This window comes from Mauremys reevesii, linkage group 1 (assembly GCF_016161935.1).
Source record: "Mauremys reevesii isolate NIE-2019 linkage group 1, ASM1616193v1, whole genome shotgun sequence".
Lineage (NCBI taxonomy): Eukaryota > Metazoa > Chordata > Testudines > Geoemydidae > Mauremys > Mauremys reevesii.
In genome coordinates this window covers 142,443,815-142,455,510 of record NC_052623.1, presented here as the reverse complement: position 1 = coordinate 142,455,510, position 11,696 = coordinate 142,443,815, and the positions used below count along the sequence as shown (strand labels likewise).

At 42.2% G+C, this 11,696-nt stretch overlaps 1 long non-coding RNA gene across 2 annotated transcripts; it reads left to right on the top strand.

The window, feature by feature from the left end:
* The first annotated feature begins 5,322 nt into the window (after positions 1–5,322).
* On the top strand, positions 5,323–11,137 carry LOC120396006. 2 transcript variants are annotated; one of them, XR_005592919.1, is made up of 3 exons: positions 5,323–5,539; positions 8,582–8,671; positions 10,814–11,137. It is a non-coding gene; the product is annotated as an uncharacterized LOC120396006 (long non-coding RNA). The 2 variants fall into 2 exon arrangements; XR_005592920.1 differs by lacking the exon at positions 5,323–5,539 and adding an exon at positions 6,195–6,218.
* The last annotated feature ends 559 nt before the right edge of the window (positions 11,138–11,696 follow it).

Below are 11,696 nucleotides of genomic sequence, written 5' to 3'. Positions count from 1 at the left end.
TTTTAATGAAGTGCCTAGTCTCTAGGATCAAAGCCAGAAGTGTCCACTTGCATCATTCCGGGAATCTTCACCTGTCAAACTGCAGGATAGAGACTCCTGGAGTGCATCTTGACCAGGTGCTGGTTTTGTTCTCTGGAAAAACAAAGTGTCAAATGATTTTTTTTTTAAACTCACCTTTTGGCATTATTTATTCCTTAAACCAGTATTTTATAAAGCAGGGTTACTCTACATAGTTTAACTTAAGAAAGAGACTACAGTCAGTCTGTGCTTCATTCATAGAATCATAGAAATGTTGCACTGGAAGAGACCATGAGAAATCATCAAGTCCAGCCCCCTGCTGAGGCAGAACCAGGTATACCTAGACCATCCCTGCCAGGTGTTTGTCCAACTTGTTCTTAAAACCTTTAGTGACAGCGATTCCACAACCTCCTTGGAAGCCTATTCCAATGCTTAACTATCCTTATGGTTAGAAAGTTTTTCCTAATATCTAACCTAAATCTCCCTTGCTGCAGATTAAGCCCATTACTTCTTGTTCCAACCTTCAGTGGACATGGAGAACAATTGATCACTGTCCTCATTATAAAAGCCCTTAATATCTGAAGACTGTTATCAGGTGCCCCCTCAGTCTTCTTTTCACAAGACTAAACATGCCCCATTTTTTTAACCTTTCCTCATAGGTCAGATTTTCTAAACCTTTTATCATTTTCATTGCTCTCCTCGGTACTCTCTCCAATTTGTCCACATGCAGGGCTAGAAAACAAGGAAAAGGAATATATCTGACTCACAGCGATTTAGTCAGACTACCTTTATACTTTGTTTTTTAAACTCAAGACTAATCTCACTAATTCTCAAAAAACAAACAAACAGACAAACAAAAAACAAACCAACCAGGCTTCAAATGCACATTTTAAAAAACTCTCTAGGTGTGTGCAGCTGATAAGGAGTAAATATAATGGAACCCACTTACGGTAAACTCATATAGACTGACACTTGCTTTGGCTCTGATTCTGCAAACACTTATGCATGTGCTTAACATTATCGCTGTGAGTAGTCCCATTGAAATCAATGGGACTGCTCATAGTAGTAAAACATAAGTGTAAGTGATTGCAGGAACTGGGCCTTTATGGGCCTTTTAAATCAGGATTGAATTTTTTTCTAACAGATGCTCTAAGAATTATTTAGAGGAAGTTCTAGAGTCTGTGTTATACAGGACATCAGACTAGATCACAATGGTCACTTCTGGCTTTGGAATCTGTGAATCTAGGAAGTATAGAAAAAAGGCCCTTCATCGTTTTGGTGGATTGCAATGTGTAAAGTTACAAACCTGGTTGACGTGAACCTTCATGTACCATAAGGTCTAATCCTGCAAGGTGTTGAGCTTCCTCAACTCCTGTTAAAGTCAAAGGGAATTGAGGGTACTCCTGTGAGTTGTTCAGTACTCTGGCAGAGTCCAATTCTAAAGTTCAACTCAGAAACAACAGGAAACACTTTAGAAAGAAAACCCTCTATTGGGAAAAAGGCCTGACTCTTTATCTTACAAGAGCCAGCACAAAATAAGGTGTTAAAAAAAAAAAAGCCCTCAGTTCTGTGGCCTACTTATTCCTAATAATATGAAGAACACAATAAGCCATAGATATATTTTAGAGTTCCCTTCCAGTTCACACAAATAAAGAGACTAATGGTTCCCCTGGTGGTGTGTGACACATCCTGCTGGCCCTGAGAAAACAGCAAGTGATACAGATTATAGCAGAGCGCCACCTCAATAACACAGAGCCCATCTTCCACTTACTTCACTGTCTCTTCAGAGGATACTGTGCCACATTGGAAATCTCAGGCCCAGATTTTTAAAGGTAGTTAGGTGTTGCTGCACTCAGCACTAAAATACCTAACTGATTAAGGAGCCTAAATCTCATTTTCTAAAGCACTTAAATCAGTGGAATTTAGGCTCCTAAGTACCTACATAACCTTTGAAAATGAGATTTAAGGTATGTCTTAACTATGAAATTAGGTCGAATTTATAGAAGTTGGTTTTTTAGAAATCGTTTTTATACAGTCGATTGTGTGTGTTCCCACACAAAACGCTCTAAGTGCATTAAGTCGGCAGACTGCGTCCACAGTACCGAGGCTAGTGTCAACTTCCGGAGCGTTGCACTGTGGGTAGCTATCCCACAGTTCTCGAAGTCGCCGCTGCCCATTGAAATTCTGGGTTGAGATCCCAATGTCTGATGGGGCATAAACAGTGTCGTGGGTGGTTCTGGGTACCAGTCGTCAGGCCCCCCTCTACCTCCCTCCCTCCGTGAAAGCAACGGCAGACAATTGTTTCATGCCTTTTTTCCTGGGTTACCTGAGCAGATGCCATACCACGGCAAGCATGGAGCCCACTCAGCTCACTGTCACCGTACGTCTCCTGGGTGCTGGCAGACGTGGGACTGCATTGCTACACAGCAGCAGCTCATTGCCTTTTGGCAGCAGACAGTGCATTACAATTGGTAGCTATCGTTGCCGTACTCCTGGGTGCTCTTTTAGCCGACCTCGGTGAGGTTGGTCAGGGGTGCCTGGGCAGACATGAGAGTGACTCAGCCAGGTCATTCCCATCTTCTGCCAAGCACCCAGGAGATGACGATGGCTAGCAGTCATACTGCACCGTCTTCTGGCGAGCAGCCAGGAGATGTCGATGCCTAGCAATCGTAATGCAGCATCTTCTGCCGAGCACCCAGGAGATGATGATGGCTTGCAGTCATACTGCACCATCTGCTGCCAGCCTAAGATGTAAAAGATAGATGGAGTGGATCAAAACAAGAAATTGACCCGATTTGTTTTGTGACATCAACGGCCTGCTAGACCCAGGGTTTTGAGTTCAATCCTTGAGGGGGCCATTCTGTGTGACAGTTGTTTGTGTTTCTCCTTGATGCAAAGCCACCCCTTTTGTTGATTTTAATTCCCTGTAAGCCATGTTGTCAGTCGCCCCTCCCTCCGTCAGAGCAACGGCTGACAATTGTTTCACGCAAAACCAGGCGAGGAGGCGATTGCAGCGCAGTGACGAGAGGGACATGGTCATAGACTTCTCACAAAGTATGGGCCGGGCAATGTGCCCCAGCAATGTCCACATCATGCTGATGAGCTCTGCATGAGCTCTGCAAACACACTGGCCAAACAGGAAATGAAATTAGAAAGTTTGCGGGCCTTTTCCTATCTACCTGGCCAGTGCATCTGAGTTGAGAGCGCTGTCCAGAGCGGTCACAATGGAACACTCTGGGATATCCCCCGGAGGCCAATACCATCGAATTGCATCCACACTACCCCAAATTCACCCTGGCAAGGCTGATTTCAGCGCTAATCCCCTCATCGGAGGTGGAGTAAAGAAATCGATTTAAAGAGCCCTTTAAGTCGAAAAAAAGGGCTTCGTTGTGTGGACGGGTCCAGGGTTAAATCGAGGTAACGCTGCTAAATTTGACCTAAAGTCGTAGTGTAGACCAGACCTATGTTAGGTGTTGCAATGCTGAGTGAAGGGAACAATCAATGTTAAACATAAGCAAAGTTTGTGAGGTGGATGGCCCCCCCCCCCAGGGTCAATATGCCAAGAGCATTCCATTCTCACACAGAATGAACACTGCCATAAGCTACTCTGAGACGTACCTCCATGCTGTTGAGGGCCCGGGGTGATGGGGCTCAGGCTTTGGCCCTGGGCCCCAGCAAGTCTAAGCCAGCTCTGGCAACCCCATTAAAATGGGGTTGTGACCCACTTTGGGGTCCCAGCCCACAGTTTGAGAACCGCTGGGCTAGATGATATAAAGGTCCCTTCTGGCCTTAAAATATTCCCATCTTTGAAATTTATAGGCCTGATCCTGCAATTCACATGTGTATTTTTGTTGATTTTAATGGGCTTACTGGTGTGTATAAAGGTTTCAGGATTAATTCCTAAATTAACTTGCTTTTTTTCTTCTCCCCTCTCTACAGCCTACCATTTGTTGTAACAGAAAAGAACAACTCGGTGCATTATTTAGGTTACTAAGGAATTGTTTTACCTTAAAACTTCCTTGAGAGTCATACCTTAGTGAGGAAGACCATACAGGTTCACTTGGAAAAGCCTGTTAAAGTAAATTGATTGCTGTTCGCCCATTAGTAGTGGGGTGAAAATAAGGTTTAGAGCTTCCAAGATTTATAGCATTATATTTGGCAATTTAATTGTTTTGATCTGAAAAAGAGACTGGTCGGGAACTTTGCATATTTATGGACCAATTTATTTCTCACTGTGGTATTTCTCATTTGACTTTTCTTAAGCCTTCACTGGGTTTTAAGAGCTAGAGAGGAAGTATATTTTGCCATCTGGTTTTATTTTTGAGAATTTATGGCTCATAATCTTATGGCTTCATAAACCAATTATGAAGGATAATTTGAGGGAAAGTAACATTAAATCCTATCTCTAACAGCAATTCAAAGTCATAGTCTGATTTAAATTATGTATAGTATAAACACATTTCATTTGGTGTGACAAACTTGCCAGGTTACTAATTTGTGGAAAGCATAGTATAAGCTCTAGATTTATATTTAAAGTAAAGAACGTTAACTGCCTGTGTACCTGCAAAGTTCATACACAAGATTTTTCATAGATCAGAAGCCAGATCAATTTGGTCAGATGAAATCATAGGCTTGATTACACATGCAGCAGCATAATTTCATTGTCTTCACTAGAGTTACTCCAGACTGACACCATTTTAATAAGAGCAGAATCAGGGCCCTTATATTTTCATAGTGTACATTATCCAATTATAATTTTGAATTTCTACTCTCCTGGGAAATAATGGGCTGCCTTCAATGTGACAGTTACAGGACTCAATCCTGCAATACAAAGCAACCTCAGCTCCCATTTCCTCAGTTTTCATTGCCACAGTCACATTGAATCCAACAGGAGCTGAAGGACACAGATCCTCAAAGGTATTTAGGTGCCTAACTTTCATTGAAATCAATGGGAGTTAGGTGCTTAGATATCTTTGAGGATCTGGGCCCAGGTGTGTTGGACCATACAGGAGCCTGACTACTGATCCATCCAAACAAAGTTTAACTTGTGTACTGATAATTTTACATATGTGGAGGACTGAGAAACCTGATTCTGAACCATTTCTTATTTCCACTCTGACCAGAGCACATCAGCTTAGAATTTATTTCCATAACAGTGTGCTTCCTTTGCAGCAAAGGCATTGACTCATTCTAAGGAATGTATTCCATTACAGCTGTGCTGGCTTGTACTATAACTTTATGTAGAACCAGTTAGTTGCCATGGTGACTGTCCAACAAACAAACAAAAAATCAGGAACTCTTTCAGGACTGGTCGGAGTACTCTTAATGAGAACATATAGCTTAAGGCTACTTGTGTTTGGCTTTTTAAGGAAGGGTCAGCCCCTTCTATAAACATAATATCTCCCTAAGGCCATCCACGTTCATTTCAAAGAAATCCTGGCTGGCTATATTTTATATAGTTCTGAGAGATAGATACAAAAATGTAAACTAAAACCATTACTCCATTTCCAACTGGTCTGAAGTAAGTGTAACTGAACAACAAAGTGGACCAGATACACCCTTGATGTAACTCCCAGGTTTGAATCTGAGCTAGTATGGCTAGAATAGTTGTCATTTGGTATTTAGATCAGTAGAATGCCTTTATATGATCCTTTGGTTACTCTAATGCTCCAGACAGGTGAGAAGGAAAGCAAAGTTGTCATGGACAGTTCTTAAGACAAGTATGATTTATTAGTAATAACACACACACACACACACACACACACACACACACACACACACACACTGCTTTAAAACCTCACAAAAAACAAAAGGCCAGGTGATCCTTTCTGTAGTTGTTTTTGCCACTTAAATATTTTATTCACCTTGAGAAGGTTACAGTGTAGAGGAGAACGTTTGAAAAATTGGTAATTTCTCCTTTGTCATGAGAAAATACTCAAAAACACCCCATAGTCAGCTCTGAACTTGCTTTTATCTCACACTGCCGCCTTAGACCTCTCATCATCCCACAGGTGCCCACCACATGAGTAACTAATAATGTGACTGATAGGATGCAGGGTTACTATTAGGTCCCTGGTGAATGAGGCATCTCAGCTTGCCACTCTGGTTTCACAGATGCTCTAGTGAAGAACTATAAATTAGCTGCTTAGGCGCTAGAGGGGCTGAATGGCTTAGGAAGCTGGAACTCCCCATGTAGGGATGTAAGTCTAGGTTGACTTCCAAACTGGGGAGTTTTTTGTGTTCATTTTTTCCTTATGTTAACTGTTTTTATTTTCTTGCTGTGACATTATTCCACTGGGGAAGAGACCTTGCTGAAAGGAACTGTTATTGTTTATGCTGTCATTTCACCATTTTATAATGACTGTAAAGAGTATAGTAACAGTTGTGCCTGTTGTGCAGTCATTTGGAGAGAGAGCAAGGGGTCTCGCTTGCTCTCTCTGCATTATATAGCAGATGGATATATATATGGTTAAAAATAACTGTAAAAAGCAGTGATTTTAGTATAACATAGTCACTATGTTGTCTATGAAAGTACCAACTTCAGAAACTACTTCATGAAAACTTAATGGATTTCTTTAAACTGAAAAAGCTCAGTTTAAAACGATGCAATTTCACAGTTTTATGTAGACATTTTTGCATAGGCCTAGATTTGGACTTGTGTGCACAAATTGCATTTTTGTACACCTGCCCAAGTCAATATCTTTTTTGGCTGAAACTTGGCCATGTTAAATGGCGCATGCAAAAATGTATTTGGTTTTATTTGATTCTCTAGTGGTCTCATATAGCAGCATCATTTGAATTAAAAATGAAATACAAAATTGAATAATATAAGAAATGCAGTAGCCCCTTTGTTATTTATTCTCATCTGAAATTTATTTAAGCCTTTCAAAGTGCTGCAGATCTTTGCTACTGATGCTGCATAATCCTATCACAGAAATTCTCAGGGGACATCAGCCAGTCAGGAGCCGTTGGGGCTTTTGGCACCTGGGAAGACAGTTTAGGATTGTGGGATAAGCACATAGGCTGGTAGCTTCTGGTAACATGATCAGAAGTGAATTAGTTAAGAGTACAGTTTACCCCTTTAAAATTAATTGTTTCAGGCTGTCTGAAGACTCATGAAGGCAATGCTGCATCATTTTACACTCCGTTTATATTTTTGAGGTTATTTTCATAATCGTATTTTCTACCTGCCTAGTTGTCATGGGGATTTATGTAGCCACTCCTCACTGTAGTATCTGAGCACATTCCACTTAGAATTAATAGCAGTAGTGAAGCTTCTGGTGGGGACTTTGAAGGAAAGGAGAGATTATTCATCTTGTGCAGTAACTGGAGTTTTTTGAGATGTCTCCTGTGGATGTTCCACTTCAGGTGCGCCTGTGCCTTTGATTGGAGCTTTTTGGTAGCAGTGTCCATTCAGCCCACACATGTGCCCCACACATCCTTGTGCCCCACACTGAGGTTATGTGGGCTGTGCAGGCAAACTCTCCTCGGTTCCTTTTCAACCACAAAGTCCCAAATGGGAGACTCCAGAGCAGTCAGGAAGGAGGGTGGGTAGCAGAGCACTCACAGGGACACCCCTCTGAAAGAACTTCAGTTACTGCACAAGGTGAGTAAACTCTCCTTCTTTGAGTAGTGTCTCTGTGGGTGCTCCAGTTCAAGTAACTCCTGAGCAGTACCCGTCTAAGGAGGTGGGAGGTTCGGAGCAGAGTCAATATAAAAGAGAGAACTGTATTGCCTACAGCAGCATCTGATCCAGCCACAGGAACCAGTGCATAATGCTTAGAAAAAGTATGAACAGAGGACCAAGTTTCCACTCTGCAGATCTTTGCAACTGGTATAACTGTTAGTAAAGCTATAGAAATAGCTAGTGCTCTGATGGAATGTGCAATCACCCTCAAAGAGGGCTGAACATGAGTTTGGTCATAACAGATCTTAATACAACTGGAGATCTACTTTGACATTCTCTGTTTTGAAATTGCTGAGCCCTTGCTTCTGTCCTCAATGGACACAAATAATCTAGCAGATCTTCTAAATGGTTTGGTCTTCCCTAGATAAAAGGCTAATGCCCTCCTGACATTTAGGCTATAGAATATGACTTCTTGAGTAGTTCAATGTAGTTTTTTGGGAAAAAACAGAAGATGAATGTATGAAATTCTGAGGACATCTTAGGTATCTTGGATGGGCCCATAGCATTACTTTCTCTCTGGTGAATACTGGAAATGGGGGGGGGGGGTGTCTGCCATTGAAGTCCCCAATTCTCCAACCCTTTGGGCAGAAGTGATAGCTACCAGGGAGTGTGTCTTCACAGATAAGTCTAATAAAGAACATGTAGCAAGTGGTTCAAAGGATGTTTCATAAGGCAATTAAAGACTAGGTGGAGGTTCCAGCTAGGAGTAGGATCTCTGATTTGTGGGGAGAGATTTGACAAACCTCTCAGGAATTGTGTTGTGGTAGGGTGTGCAAAGAGTGAAAAATCCCCTGTGGGTGTGTGAAAAGTTGTTATTGCCACTAATTGTACCCTAATGGCATTCATAGAAAGACCTGATGTTTTTGGTTCCAACAGGTAATCCAGTATGCTGGGAACAGAATAGGAGAGTGAGTTGGCAAAAGCTGATGACTGTTACACCAAAGATAATCTTTTCCACTTCTGGAGGTAAGTAAATCTTGTGGAGTCTTTTCTATTATTTAATACAATGTGTTGTTGAATAGGATACCTCTTTTCTCAAGAACTATCAAGGAACCATGCTTGAAGCCTCAGAATCTGTGGGTTGGGGTGAAGTGTTTGACCAGTATCTTGAGTCAGTAGGCAAGGACTGAACAGAAGCTGCCATGGAGGGTGACAGGTGAGTCTGATTAGACAGGGATACCAAACTTGTCTTGGATATGACACTGGCTAATCTTGTTTGATCTGGCTGAGAACCTTTAACATTAACAGTGTCAGTGGCTACACATAGAGAAGCCCCTTCAACCATGAGATTAGAAAATGTATTCTAGGGATTGGGGATTGAGACCCTCTCTGGAACAAGACCTGATGCATTTAGTGTGGCAAGCATAATGTCCTCTGGGAATCCACAAGCTAGAACTATCATGTAGAGGACTTGCGAGTCCAGTTTCCATTAGTAATTTAGAAAGAAATATCTGCTGAGGCCATTTGCCATGGTGGATTGAATACTGGGGAGGTAAGTCACTGAGATAACTATCTGAATGGCTGTGCACCAATTCCAGAGCTTTATCGCCTTGGGACTCAGAGTTGGGGAATATGCCCCTCCCTGACAGTTGACATAATGCATGTACGCCCCATTGTCTATCATTATCTTTTTTTGACTTGGGTCTGATTAGAGGTAGAAAGTATAGGCAAGAATTTCTGACTGCTCTCAGTTCCAAAAGATTGATGTGGAGAAGCTTTTCTGGTAGTGACCATTTGCCTGCACTATGTGAAGTCCCAGATGTGTCCTCTATCCAATAGCAAAGCGTCTGATGTTATTATGGTAGGGGTATTCTGCAAGAACAGAACAGTTGCGCACTTCTTGGTCAGCTCCTTCCAACAGCTGAGTGACTGGTGAACCCACTGGGGGACAGACAGCAGCCTAGGCTGCGTGGCTGCTTGGTTTGTAAACTGTTTGAAGCCACCCCTGTAGACATCTGAGATGTATATGTTTCACTACAATGAAACAAGATGACAGGTGCCCCAGCAATTGAAGGCAGTTTCTTACTGTTACCTGAAGACTGCCCTGAATCTTTGAGGTGAGTCATTAGTGCAAGAAATCTGCTGGAAGGGAGGTATGCTCTGCCTGTCATTGCATCCAGCGAAGCTCCTATGAAGTCTAGATGCTGTATTGGAGCCAAAACTGACTTTTTGAGGTTGATTTGAAGTCCTAGGCTGTGAAACAGAGAATATGTTACCTTTACTACCACCAACACTTCCTGATACAATCTGCCCTGATCAACCAATTGTCCAGATACAGGAAAACAATTATACCCAGATAACGTAGGTGGGCAGCAACTACTACCAGCATCTTTGAGAACACCTCGGGGCAGAAGATACTCTAAAAGAGAGCACCCTGTATTGGTAGTGCTAGTTGTTGATTAGAAAACAAAGAAACCTCTTGTGTGAAGGGTGAATAGTGATATGAAAATGTGTATCTTGTAGATCGAGAGTTGCAAACCAATCTCTTAAATCTAATAAAGGAATTATTGCTGGAAGGGTCTCCTTCCTGAATTTCTACTGTTTTCCATATCTGTTTGGAGACCTGAGGTCTAAAATTGGACTCCACCCTCCATTCTTTTTGGGGATCAGGAAGTACTTTCTCTGCACTGTGCTAGAACTCGTTCTATTGCTCCTAAGCATAGACGTGTGGTAACTTTTTGTGCCAGCAATTGATTGTGAGAAGGGTCCCTGAAGAGCGATGGGGAGGGAGAGTGGATAGGAGAGATGGATTTAAAATGGATAGTGTAATCTGACGTTACAGCCTCCAAAACCATTTTGTCCAATGTTCTATTCTCTCAGGCTGCCTGAAAATGGGAGAGGCGACATCTGAATGCAACATCCTACCCCACTCCCTCCAGCTGTAAACCACTGTCAATTGGATGGTTGAGATTCTCAAACACACCATCAGAACTGTTGCTTGGAGGATATAGGTGTCTGAGAAGATATAGTTGTAGGGGAAGCAGGTTTTTGTCTTAGAATATTTTAGTCTCTTGGCCAAGAACTCAAATGGTCTATGATAAGTAAAATATGGGGTGGGGCATGCTCTTTGTGCCATCTGAGACCCACTAAATCTCCTCTTATTTACAGGAGTATAAATCCCTAAGGATAACAGCATGGCTTTCAAGTCCTTTAAAGTGTGGAGAGATGTATCCACTGAGTACACAAAGAGCTTGTGACTGTCAAAGGGGAGGTCTTCAACAGTACGCCGGACTTCTCTGGTGAAGCCTGAAAGCTGCAGCTAAGACACTCTTCTCATGACCACTGCAGTGGATATAGACCATGTTACCATATCAGCAGCATCCAAGGAGGCCTGGAGCAATGTCTTTGCCAATAGCTGACCCTCTAGTACCATGGCCTTAAATTGTTCATGACATTCCTCTGACAAGTGCTCAATAAATGAATTAAATTTGTTGTAATTCAAACAGTTGTATTTGGCCATGAGCACCTGATAGGCTGCTATTCTGAACTGAAGTGTGGCTGAAGAATAAGATTTGTGACCAAAAAGATCTAGTCTCTTGTGGTCCTTAGTGTAGAGGGTGGACTTTGACCTATGTTTTCTGCCTTGGTTATTAATGGCCTCTACTAGTAGGCAATTCAGAGCTGGGTGAGACATTAGAAACTCTGATTCCCTGGCTGGGACATATTTGTTTTAATCCACCCTTTTGCAGGTAGGCAGTGCACTAGCCAGGGTTTGCCAAACAGTCTTAGCAAGTTCCATAAGAGCTTCATTGACATCTATGAGGATCACTATTCCAGTCAAAATGTGCAAAATATCTAGGAGTTTATGGTGGAACTCCTGTACATCTTCTGAGGTAATCTGAAGCCTGTCCACAATTCACTTAATCGGTTCTGGAAACTGCCTGCAGGCATCTGCCACAGAAGGAAGTGGAGGCATCACAGCTTCATCAGGCTATGAGGAGAAAATATTGGTATGAGGAGTCACCTCCTTATCCACCAAGTGTCCAAGGGT